Source organism: Lytechinus variegatus, chromosome 12, assembly GCF_018143015.1.
Source record: "Lytechinus variegatus isolate NC3 chromosome 12, Lvar_3.0, whole genome shotgun sequence".
NCBI lineage: Eukaryota > Metazoa > Echinodermata > Echinoidea > Temnopleuroida > Toxopneustidae > Lytechinus > Lytechinus variegatus.
Genome location: NC_054751.1, coordinates 23,528,951 through 23,541,067, shown reverse-complemented (window position 1 = coordinate 23,541,067; position 12,117 = coordinate 23,528,951). Strand labels below are relative to the sequence as shown.

Below are 12,117 nucleotides of genomic sequence, written 5' to 3'. Positions count from 1 at the left end.
ATTTTTCTGAGGTGGACTTGACCTTTTAATAATAAAACAATATGGTGTTTCTGAAATAAAAATGTTTTTAATAATTAATTCCAATTTTGTGGATATGCTGTTATTCTATTCACATTTATTTCCTACTTCATATAGGCCCTAACAGATTAATATTAAAGCATATGTAGGTGAATTATATTTTAGAGTACATTGACACGAACACAAATATTTAAATGAACTCTGATGTGGACATAATTATGAAGTAAATATATTTTGTGCTGTGATTTCTCTTTTGAATTTTATATTCATGCGTCATTTGGGTTAATCATTTCTTTATGCACATAATTATTTTGCCTCCCCGCATTTCTTCCAATTTCGTACAATGTGTTGTTACTGTCACAATTTGGATTACCTAGCAAGTATAACATCGACACTGGATGAAAAGTCTAAATAAAAATTGTATTTTTGTAAGGGTTCAAATTAGTTTTCAAGAGGATCATATGTTATGAAATTTTGCCTAATGTACTCATATTAAAAGAGCAATTATTCTTCTCAACCCAATTTAAAGAAAAGGTGTTTTATTTGCATATGAGGAAAAAAAATGTGTGTAATCATGTTGATGCATATTATTTTTTGATCCAAGCAACACTGTGTCGTTCGTTGTTATGTCTGCGATTTTTTTTTCATGTATTTCTAATGTACAAAATACTTTTAAAAATGCTGAGTAATAGTTTAAAGGTCTGTATTATTTTTGCAAATCATTCAAGAGAGCACAATTTGAATTGAAAACTTTGTTTTCATAAATAAAATTGGATTAAAAATAGTGAATTGCAGAAAAGCATTGTTGCTCGAACGCAAGCCATAACAGCAGACCACTGCAACGAAAGAAGCACATGAAATTGACTAACGTGTTTTTATTGTTTGTATTAAGTTGATTGATTACAATGATGATGATGGTGGCGGGATAATGATGATGATGATAATGATGGTTGTAATGGCCATGATGATGATAATGACGTTGATGATGATGATGATGATGACTAGATGTTGTTTTGTTATTTTGTCTTTTAATAAAATAAGTAGTGCAAATTTGAATTCATTAAAACTTTATTATGAAAATAGCATAAACAATGGTAATAAGAAATTGGTATGCATTAAGGAAAATCCATTCCTGACCAAAAGAAAATAAAAAAAAGTGATAATTGAGTGATGACGTAGGCCTATATATGCGAGCACTTTTCCTTCAAATCGGAAACAATTAATGTTCAAAAAAATAAAGTAAATGTCATTTCCTATAAATACATGCTAATGACATTCATTGTACCTTCAATATATCAATAGAACTTCATATCCGTTCCAAAAAGAAAAAGGTGAGTCATTAGAGATCATTAAAATTGGAAAATATAGAGCATTAGCTCGTTTATGACGACAGAAATCAAGCATACGAAATTTATTAACTCTAATTTTGTTCAAATAAAACCTCTGATTTTTTAATGATTTTTCTTATTAAAAAAAAAATTATCAGGGTAAAAAATCCCCTTTCACTTGCAAAACAGTTTCAGTGTGTAACGGTAATTTAAATAATACTTGATAACCAGAACTATCAAATAAACAAGATAAGTATCATTAATTCATGCGAGCGCGCAGCGCATGCTGCAACGTTTAATATATTGTTGTGAAGCGTAAAATAGAATGAATATCATTTAAAATATATATCACAGATAAAATTATACCAGCTCGACGCGCGAGCTAAAAAATTACGTTTTCCGACTTTTTTTATATCAATAACAAAATGGATATGAAATTAACCGACTTATGCGAGCATACAATTTAGACAGGGTCTATCCTATAACCTTTATAATATACAATGTCTTAAGTCATATAAAGAGAAACGCAGATTCTAAGTATTTTTTTATAAACAGGATAACTACATAGACAATTTATTAATTGAAAATTTGGGATTCTTTTCCTAAAATGAATATAAAAGACAATAAAGAACACAATTTATTTTCGGACGAAGCCAACAAAATTAGGGGACCACCAAAAATTTTGTACAAGCAAAAGAAGGCTTTACAGGGGGTTGGGACCGATAATTTTTGACAAGCAACAACAAAATGTTATCAACAAAAAAATTAGCGCGATCGTCCCCAATCAAATTTAGGGGGCAGGTCCCCCGCCCCACCCCCACCCCCGCTGGTTTTAGAGCGTCAGAGTGCGACTTACCTTCAACCGCTATCACTATCGGTAACATGAAGCAATTGGAACATTTTCCGATTCCATCAGCTTGTCATTTTTTGCAAACAGTCCAACAAACCCCGCTCTTGTAAAACAGGCAGACATTAATTTGCTGAAACGGACAACATCTCAAACTCAGTATTTCTTTTACACGGATACATACAATCTCACCAACCCCAATACTTTTCTCACTATTTTCTCCTCCCTTAAATTTTCTATTAATTTTTTATTTGCTTGCTCTCTTTTTACTCTCTTTTCTTCTTTCTCTACCTCCTTTCTGTCCTATTTTCTCTTCGATTTTTTTCTCGTCTCATCGCTTTTCCTAATCCCCAGCCCCCGACGGCCGCGCAAATTAACCGACAAAATCCAGAATAGTGGGAGAAAAAGGGCGAAAGGGCAGAAAACTCTGCCCAAAGGGGGGCCAGGGGCTAGAAAAAGGTTTATCACCCCATAGTCAGGTCGTCTGGTGCAAAATACATGTTTCATTCAAATTTAGATTTATGTATTTCTTTCAATAATAAAATACCAAAAATAGTAGGGGATATTTGATATTGTACCCCCTACAATTTTTATAAAGAGACGCATCTCCTTGGGCATTTAGGCCATGGAGGGGGGATTCAGTGGCGAACCGTGACCCGGAGGAGAGAAAGCATGGGGGGGGGGCACAGCATTTCACAGACATTGCTGTCCCCCCCCCCAACGCTTTGTCTCGTCCGGGTCACGGTCCGCTACGGGGGGATTACTTGTACCTCCCTTCATTTTAGTGACGGCCGTGATTCTAGGTCGGAATCATAATTATTTTGGAAGAGTGTAATACACTCATAGAGATGTATACGCTCGATCTCATACCTGACGTAGACGGCGCTATTCAACAAATGCACAATCTCCAATATAAAAAATAGAACAGAAAGAACGCCTTGAACACAGGCCAAAATGCCTAACGATTTCTCCGCGGCATTAACAACTATCGTAAAGGGCGCTCCATTTATAAATAAAGATGGATGACTAGCCTGTCTATGGCGACAGAATTTACCGCTACTATTTGCCAAGAATTGTGAGAAGTGGTCTGGAAATGCAACAAAAGAACCGGTGAGTACCGATTAAACATTATTATACTATTCATACCTATCTCTGAAATGTGTACCATTAAAAAAAAATCGCAAAAATCACTTAGTTCTAAGCTAGGGCGGCCCAAACGCGCGTGAGTGGAGTCTCAGTTTTTTAACACGGGTAAGTATTGGGGGTCGCCTAGAGTGATGACAGTGACAGTATTTTGGCAAAATCGTGATATAGGCCCCGCTCGAGAAACACTTGTAATCGATTATACTACCTCAATATCTAGGTTGCTAACTTCAGCTCACTATATATACTCGTGATATAGGCCCCGCTGCTGTGTTGAACGGCTTGGAATGTCCGTGCGCGGGGCCTGTTTCACGAGTATAGTACTATAACCGTTATATAGGCCCCGCGCTACGGCACTGCAGACACTCCAACACAGTAGCGGGGCCTATATCACGAGTATATATTAAGCTTGCATCCTAAGATAGTCGCGAAACAGGCCCCGTCCAATGTGCTTATCCCAGCATTCGCACGTGTGTGGGGCTCGGATGACGGCTATATAGTATACTCGTTATCGAGGCCCCTTACACTGTTATGTAGTGGAAAATAACGTGGTCGTGGGGCTTGTTTCCCCGGGCGGTGGTCGGCGCTCCCTCCCCCTCTCTAATTTGTTAATCCAAATAAACAAGGAAATTATATCATGGGCGGTGCCAGTTTGGGGGGGGGCTCCAATTTACTTCTTCAGAAATCTATCTGTCGATTTACTTATGTGTGAATATAGTTTTTCATTATTCATTCATTAACTATTTGTATTGATTAATGTATTCATTAATCATTTAATTTATTTGTGTTTAGTGTTTTTTTCTTTTGTGATCTATTTGTATTGATTAATTAATGTATTCATTAATCATTTAATTTTTTTTGTGTTTAGTGTTTTTTCTTTTGTGATCTATTTGTATTGATTAATTAATGTATTCATTAGTCATTTAATTTGTTTGTGTTCAGTGTTTTTTTCTTTTGTGTTATATATATATGGAGAGAGTCAGAGGTCGTTTTTAATTTTTTTATGCGGAAGTTCATTTATTTCAATTTTTTTATTGATTATCTATGTATTTATATTGATTAATAATGTATTTATATTTTTTCATTTAACTATTAGGTTTCATTTTTTTCTTTTGTGATGTAGAGAGTCAGAGGTATCATTCGTTTTTAATTATATCTGTGCGTGAAATTTCGTTTATTTATTTATCAATCTATTTTAATTGATTAGTATATTAATATATATTCATTAAGCATTTAATTTGTTTTCAATGTTTTATTTCCTTTTGTGATATAGAGAGTCAGAGGTATCATTCGCTTTTTAATTCTTCGTGGAAGTTCATCTAATTTATTTTTAATTGATTAATTAATGTATTCATTAATCATTTAATTTATTTTTGTTCAGTTTTTCTTTTGTGTTATAAATATGGAGAGAGTTAGAGGTCTTGTTTAATTATATTTATTTGCGGAAGTTCAGTTCTTAAATCTATTTTAATTGATTAATATATATTCATTACTTATTTAAATTATTTGTTTTCAATGTTTTATTTTTTTTGTGATAAAGAGAGTCAGAGGTATCATTCATCTTTAATTATTTTATGTGCGGGAGTTTATTTATTTCAATCTATTTTAATTGATTATCTATGTATTTATATTGATTAATAATGTATTCTTATTTTTTCATTTAATCTATTTGTTTTCATTTTTCTTTTTGATGTAGAGAGTCAGAGGTATCATTCGTTTTTAATTATATCTGTGCGTGAAATTTCATTTATTTATTTATCAATCTATTTTATTAATATATCATATTCATTGATCATTTAATTTATTCGTTTTCAATGTTTTATTTTCTTTTGTGATATATAGAGAGTCAGAGGTATCATTAATCTTTAATCATTTATGTGCGGGAGTTTATTTATTTCAATCTATTTTAATTGATTAATTATATGTGTTTATGTTGATTAATAAATGCATTTACACTTATCCATTATTCATTCAATTTTTTATTTATCAATCTATTTTATTTTAACTACAGTGTTTTTTTTCTTTTGTGATATAGAGAGCCAGAAGTATAATTTGTTTTTAATTATTTTTATTTGTGGAAGTTCATCTAATTTATTTTTAATTGATTAATAAATGTATTAATTATAGGATTTATATTTTATTTGTTTTCATTTTTTCTTCTTTTGTAATGTAGAGAATCAGAGGTATCATTCGTTTTTTTAATTCTTTTTATTTGTGGAAGTTCATTTAGATTTTTGGTCAGTCTTTTCAATCGATTAAGAAATGTATTTGTGAAGGTGCCGTGGCCGAGTGTGAAGGTGCCGTGGCCGAGTGGTCTAAGGCGCCTGGCTATACATGGAAAGTCCGGGGTTCGATCCCCGGCTACGACACCTGTGCTCTTTTATTCTGCATTCAAATAAATGGAAATGCTTTACGCATTATTTGTAACTAGGTGTGTACTTGTTTTTAAAAAAAAAAAAAAAAAAAAAAAAAAAAAAATTTTGAACACATTTTTATGAGACCAAGACAATGTACTCTGAACAGTAGATTAAGAGAATTTCAGTTTAAAATGTTACACTGCATTGCTTACACAAATCATCACTTGTTCCGTTTTAAAATCTCACAAAATAACCTTTGTTGTTTTTGTGAAAAAGAGGAGGAAACATATCGCCATCTTTTTTTGGAATGTGAATATGCTTGTCTGGTTTGGGATAATTGTAAGGAGATGTTTGGTTTTATTTCTACCGGTAATTTAAGCTGGGAGGAAATTCTTGTAGGGGTAGAATTAAAGGACGAAGGAAAACGCTTAATCAATCACTTTTTAATCTTTGTTAAATTTTTAATCTTCATAGGGAGGGAAAAGGGTGCATGGATGAAATTAAAAGGAAATTTAAAGAATTGGAAGAAAGAAGGCTGGCGCTAGGTAGAGGCAAGATGTCTCTTCATTTAAGGAAATGGGAAAATCTTAATTAAAAGAATAAATAGGGAGAGTGAGGCAAAGGTATACATACGAGAGACAAAGCCACAAAACAAAATAAATAAAAACACAGAAAAAACCCAATACGGAGAATTGCAGTCCCTTCCATGTAGAGTATATAGGCATAAAGGGGAGAATGCTCCTAACCTGGGGACGGAGGGAGGGGGGGGGGGGTGGGAGGTGGAACATTTTTATCTTTTTTTCTCTCTGATCATGTCATATATTTTGTTAATATTTCATTTTGTAATTGCTGAAACGCATTAGTATTAATTTCTAGTATTTTTCAAGTTTGATGTATAAGTTGTATAATTATATTGTAATGGATTTATTGTATAATTTATAATTATGTTTCAAATAGTTTGTACAAATTGTTTATAGAATCTGATTGTGTATTTTGATTTGAGAGAATATAATAAAACATCCTTAAAAAAAATCTTAATCGAAGGTGCTCGGCCACGGAGAAGCCGTGGCCGAGTGGACTATGCGCCTGGCTGTACATGGAAAGTCCGGGCGATCCTCGGCCACTGCACCTACAATGCTCTTTTATCCTGCATTCAAATAAATGGAAATGCTATATGCATTATTGGTAACTAGGTGTGCACTTGTGTTTAAAAAAATATAAATTTATTAATTATTTACTATATTCTTTTCTTTTTTGATATGGAATCAGGGGTATAATTCGATTTTATTTTTTTTATGTGTGGAAGTTCATTGTTATCCCTTGTTTTGGGGAAAATAAATTGGAGCCCCCCCCCCCCCCCCCCCCCCGCATTTCTGGGCGTTGTGGCGTGCGCCTGTAATCCAAGCTGTGGGGAAGTTACAAATTGAAGCGGAGGCTCGAGGTTCGAGTCCTGGTCACGTCTTTCGGATGGTGACGTTAAAGGTCGGTCCCATGCAGACGTAAATAATCATATCTGATTGATACACGTCCGACAAAATTCAAATACACACACACACATTTCATTTTGATTATTTTTTGCGGGAGGGAGGGGTTCATCAATAATCAAATTATATAATTCTTGTATAATTCCCCCAATCTTCCATTTATTCATTCATGTAATCACCTGGATGTAAGAAGTCAATATATTTTTTTTCAAATCGGCTTTTATTCAATATTGAATCATTCATCTGGCTTCGTGTGTATTATCGATTTGTATTTTTCATTCCTTTCATAAATGTACCCCCCCCCCCCGCTTCCCAACTTTTCATCCATTTAAGTTCAGAAAAGAAAACGAATAGTCATATTCATTCGGGGAAGGTTAATTTTCTTTTGGTTTGGTCAATTTTATTATTGCTTGAGGGATATCTACACTATATTTAACTTAATCTATATTTTACTGAGACTTACCCCCCCCCCCCTCCCGCCCCACAATTGGGGATCGGCCTTTCATTATGTATATTATCTATTTTGGGTATATAGTAGGCCCTACTTTTTTACCCAAATATCAATTTATTCATGTTTTGTTTTTAAAAAGCTTACAATACCGTTCATTGATATTCCAGTATTTCTTCAGCTAACCTATTTCCCCATCCTGCAGTCATTTTAAAACTTAAAGGGATGGTCCGTGTTGAAAGTATTTATAGCTTAATATATAGAGTAGAATTCACTAAGAAAAATTCCGAAAATTTCCTCAAAACCGGATATCAAAAAAAATTATTGAATTTTAAAGTAGTAATATTTTGTTAAAACAGTCGTCATGAATATTCATTAGGTGGGCTGATGTCACGACCCCACTTTCCTTTTCCTTATGTTATTCAACAAAATCATTGCTCAATTTTTTTTTCACAATATATTTGTGAATAATGCGTCTCCTTTATAGTCGCAGCAATGAATATCTAATGCACTAAATCAGTTGCCAATCCAATTTTTTAAGTTCTTCGTAGAAAAAAAAATTGAATCAACCTAATTTTCATAATACAAAAGAACAATTGGTGATATGACGTCACCAATTTGCTAATTGAATTATGATGATGACACACCCATGACTGTTTCATCGGATTGATGCAAATTTTCAAAATGCGATAACTTTGTTATTCCTTGTCCGATTTTGATCATATTTTCAGTGTTTTGTTTATCTGAATTTTCTTTACTTGTAGGCATACAAATCATACTATTTTCTGCCCAAAGTTTATTAGCCAACACGTTTATACGAGATTCTTTCCATTACCCACTTTCTAAGTCCAGTCTGTCGTTCTTATTATATTTGTGGGACTTTTTCGGGTGATCCCTCTCAATATTTAAGCAATCGTAAATTATCACTTCACTGTTCATTAATATTTTCGGGGGGGGGGGGGGTTTACGGTCACTGTTACTCATGTTGAGAGATCGATTTTCTTACTTTTTATTAGGGGTGTATTGAAGTTGATTCCAGTCTTTAAATTTTTATTCTTTTATGAGAATTGCCAATTATTTATCTTATTTGAAAATCGCATCTGTTGATATTGTTATTTTTTCTAGGTTGAAAATCAATTGCTTAACCATAATTCATTGACGAAACTGGTGCCTTATATTAGGCATGCATTGAGGTTTATCCACGTCTTTATAGTTATATTATTTATTTTTATTAAATAAATTTGCCAATTATAGATCATATTTAAAAATCGCATCTGTTGATACTGTATTTTTTCTTGGTTAGAAATCAATCGCTTACCCATAAGTATTAATTGAAGAAAATAATGTAGGGTGTTTATTAATTTTTGTTTAAGAGGTAAATAGAGACATATCTATTCAGTTTCTTTCTTGGTAATTTGGTGGCTCTGAAAAGAGCCGTTGTGTTTAGAGGCGAGATTAAATCTCAAGCCAAAATGACTCCTGAGAGTCATTCGAAGTCGCTGTCATCGCCTTCGCCCCAGGTAAAGGCGCCGGGTAAAGGCGCTCCTTGAGTAGTTGTTTGCCGTGGCTGGTTGTCCTCTTTCCTTCCTAATCTCGATGTAGTCAGCTGCACTGGCGTAAATCCGGGGGGATAGGGGGATATATCCCCCCTCTTTTCGAGGAGGGGGGGGGGTGGCCAGTACAAACATCCCCCCACTTTTTACTGAAGAAATGAAAAAAAATCACAAGAGATAATTGGTTTGTTGGTGAAAATTCTTCCTAAAATACCGCTTAACAAATAAAACAATAGGCCTATCATTGGATCATAAAATGCAAATAAAGAGCCAGTTCACCATTTGCCAACGAAATACTTTTGTCCTTATTATAACATTGAATTAAATTAAATGATTAATGAATACTAATCAATACAAATACATCACAAAAGAAAAAAACACCAAACACAAATAAATTAAATGATTAATGAATACATTAATTAATCAATATAAATAGATCACAAAAGAAAAAAAAAACACCAAACACAAATAACTTAAATGATTAATGAATACATTAATTAATCAATACAAATAGATTGATAAATGAATAATAAAAAACTATTTTCATACATAAGTAAATCGACAGATAGATTTCTGAAAAAGGAAATTGGAGCCCCCCCCCCCGCCCCCTAAACTGGCGCCGCCCATGATATTCTTTCCTTGTTTATTTGGAGAACAAATTGGAGCCCCCCCCCCGGGGGGACGCCGCCCGTTATAATTCTCATCGTCCACCACGCGGGGAAACAAGCCCCACGACCACGTTATTTTCCACTACATAACAGTGTAAGGGGCCTCGATAACGAGTATACTATATAGCCGTCATCCGAGCCCCACACACGTGCGAATGCTGGGATAAGCACATTGGACGGGGCCTGTTTCGCGACTATCTTAGGATGCAAGCTTAATATATACTCGTGATATAGGCCCCGCTACTGTGTTGGAGTGTCTGAAGTGCAGTAGTGCGGGGCCTATATAACGGTTATAGTACTATACTCGTGAAACAGGCCCCGCGCACGGACATTCCAAGCCGTTCAACACAGCAGCGGGGCCTATATCACGAGTATATATAGTGAGCTGAAGTTAGCAACCTAGATATTGAGGTATGATCGATTACAATTTTTTCTCGAGCGGGGCCTATATCACGAGTATGCCAGTATTTTTGGTCACAAAACTCAAAAGTGATATTTTAATAATTTTTTAAATTGTGTGCTGTGTACAGCATTGGCATACCATGGTCCTACCTGTAGATTCCCCACAGGCAAGATGGTAATGAACCCTAGCCTAGGGTGCCAAATTTATTGATATTTGACGATTTTCATTTGTTACATACGGTACCGGTAGGCCTACCTAAATTCAAGCATGTGGGACCAGCAAGTGAGCTGAGGCATGAGGCCGAGTAGACAGGAATAACCGTCGTTTCTGGGGATTTATTCAACAATTTCTGACATTTTACTATTGCCTTGGTGAGTGAGCCAACGCAGTTCCGCGGAACAACCAAAATACAGAGACTGAAGCTTTTGGTCTAGAGGCCCGGTCTAGAGGCCGAGCCGCTAGCCGGGCCCGGAGGTCAACGATTTCTAAAAATAAATTAGATCTACGTTAGCCTACTTCGAATATGAGATGAAAACGTAGTAACTATTCAAAGGAAATTAAATATTCAAATCATTCCAATTACAATCGTCATCAGTCAAAACCACACACTGACCAGAATAGCAGAATTTTTATTAGATTACTCACCGAACACATTCACTACCACCTCCTCGTCCCTAAAGCCATACGTAGTCTTGTACAATTCGTGCCATGGTCACAAAAATGTTTTCGCGTTGTGAGGGATATGTGAACTTGAATAGGGGCCAAACCATACTAGTTATGAATTTCACATTGAAATAGTTGAGTATATAAGTATTAAACTTTACAAATTTTTGAACTATAGGCGTAGCGTTTCAACCCCGTTTCAAGATCTCATCTCTGTAGTTTGAAATCAGGCCAAAAACATTAAAACACTGAAAATTTCATACATTGGACAAGGTTATGAAACTACATTGCTTTTTTTTGCAGTTTTGCATTACTTTCCCAATTCAGTTTATTTTATTTCATTTTCAACTTTGCTGAAGAAACAGTTAAGGCCTATATGTATGTCTCCGTGAGAATGCAAAGATCAAATTTATATTTTTTTCTCTTTTATTTATATGAAATTATATCAATTACTTTAAGTTGTCCTCTAATGAAAATGACTACCAATTTCATGCCAAAAGAATCATTGTTGCAACTTAATTTGTTGCAATTAGGGAGACATACATTAACGATTTCATGTACTAAGTAAAAAGAAAGTGGGGACATTATACGGATGACTTGCATAATATGATTGTTTTCATAACGATTCTCAGGATTTTAGAATAATTTTCTTACCTTTCATCCGACTTTGCTGAAAATTTGTGTTTGATTACAGATTACAGAGAGTATCCATTGATTGATTGATTTTTTTACACTGACACATTTCTCTAGTATTAGGTTTTATCACATCCATGCATTCACATACGGTGCACATGACTGTGTTAAAATATTTTTAATATTGTTTGAATATATACTGATTTATATTTAAACCGAAGAAGAAGAAGAAAGTTATGACATTCTAAAAAGTTTTGATTAATATCACAAAATAGTTATACGCACATTCTAGTCAGTATGGAAATGAGGGCACTTATATGACATCACTCACTATAGTTTTTGTATTTTAAAATATGAAATATTCTTATTTTCTCCTCAGTGTCGTCCTGTGGAACATTATTCCTTCCTGAATGGTACCAGAGTTATAACATGTTATGCATTCTCGATGCGGGGGGGGGGTTGTGGGGCAGGTGCCCCCTAAAAAAATTGGCGGAGCAAAAAAAAAAGGTGTGTGGGGAGAAAGAAAAAAGGGCCTGGAAAGATAGAAGAAAAAAGAGGAGGAAAAATAAGAG

At 34.3% G+C, this 12,117-nt stretch overlaps 1 protein-coding gene across 2 annotated transcripts in view; it reads right to left on the bottom strand.

The window, feature by feature from the left end:
* Positions 1-10,997, bottom strand: part of LOC121424950 (polycomb group RING finger protein 1-like) — a 29,576-nt gene extending 18,579 nt beyond the window's left edge. For both annotated transcript variants that reach the window (XM_041620849.1, XM_041620850.1), the window contains exon 1: positions 10,895-10,997. The gene's annotated coding sequence lies outside the window, so the exon portion shown is untranslated. The remainder of the gene's footprint in view (positions 1-10,894) is intronic.
* Between the last annotated feature and the right edge of the window lie 1,120 nt (positions 10,998-12,117).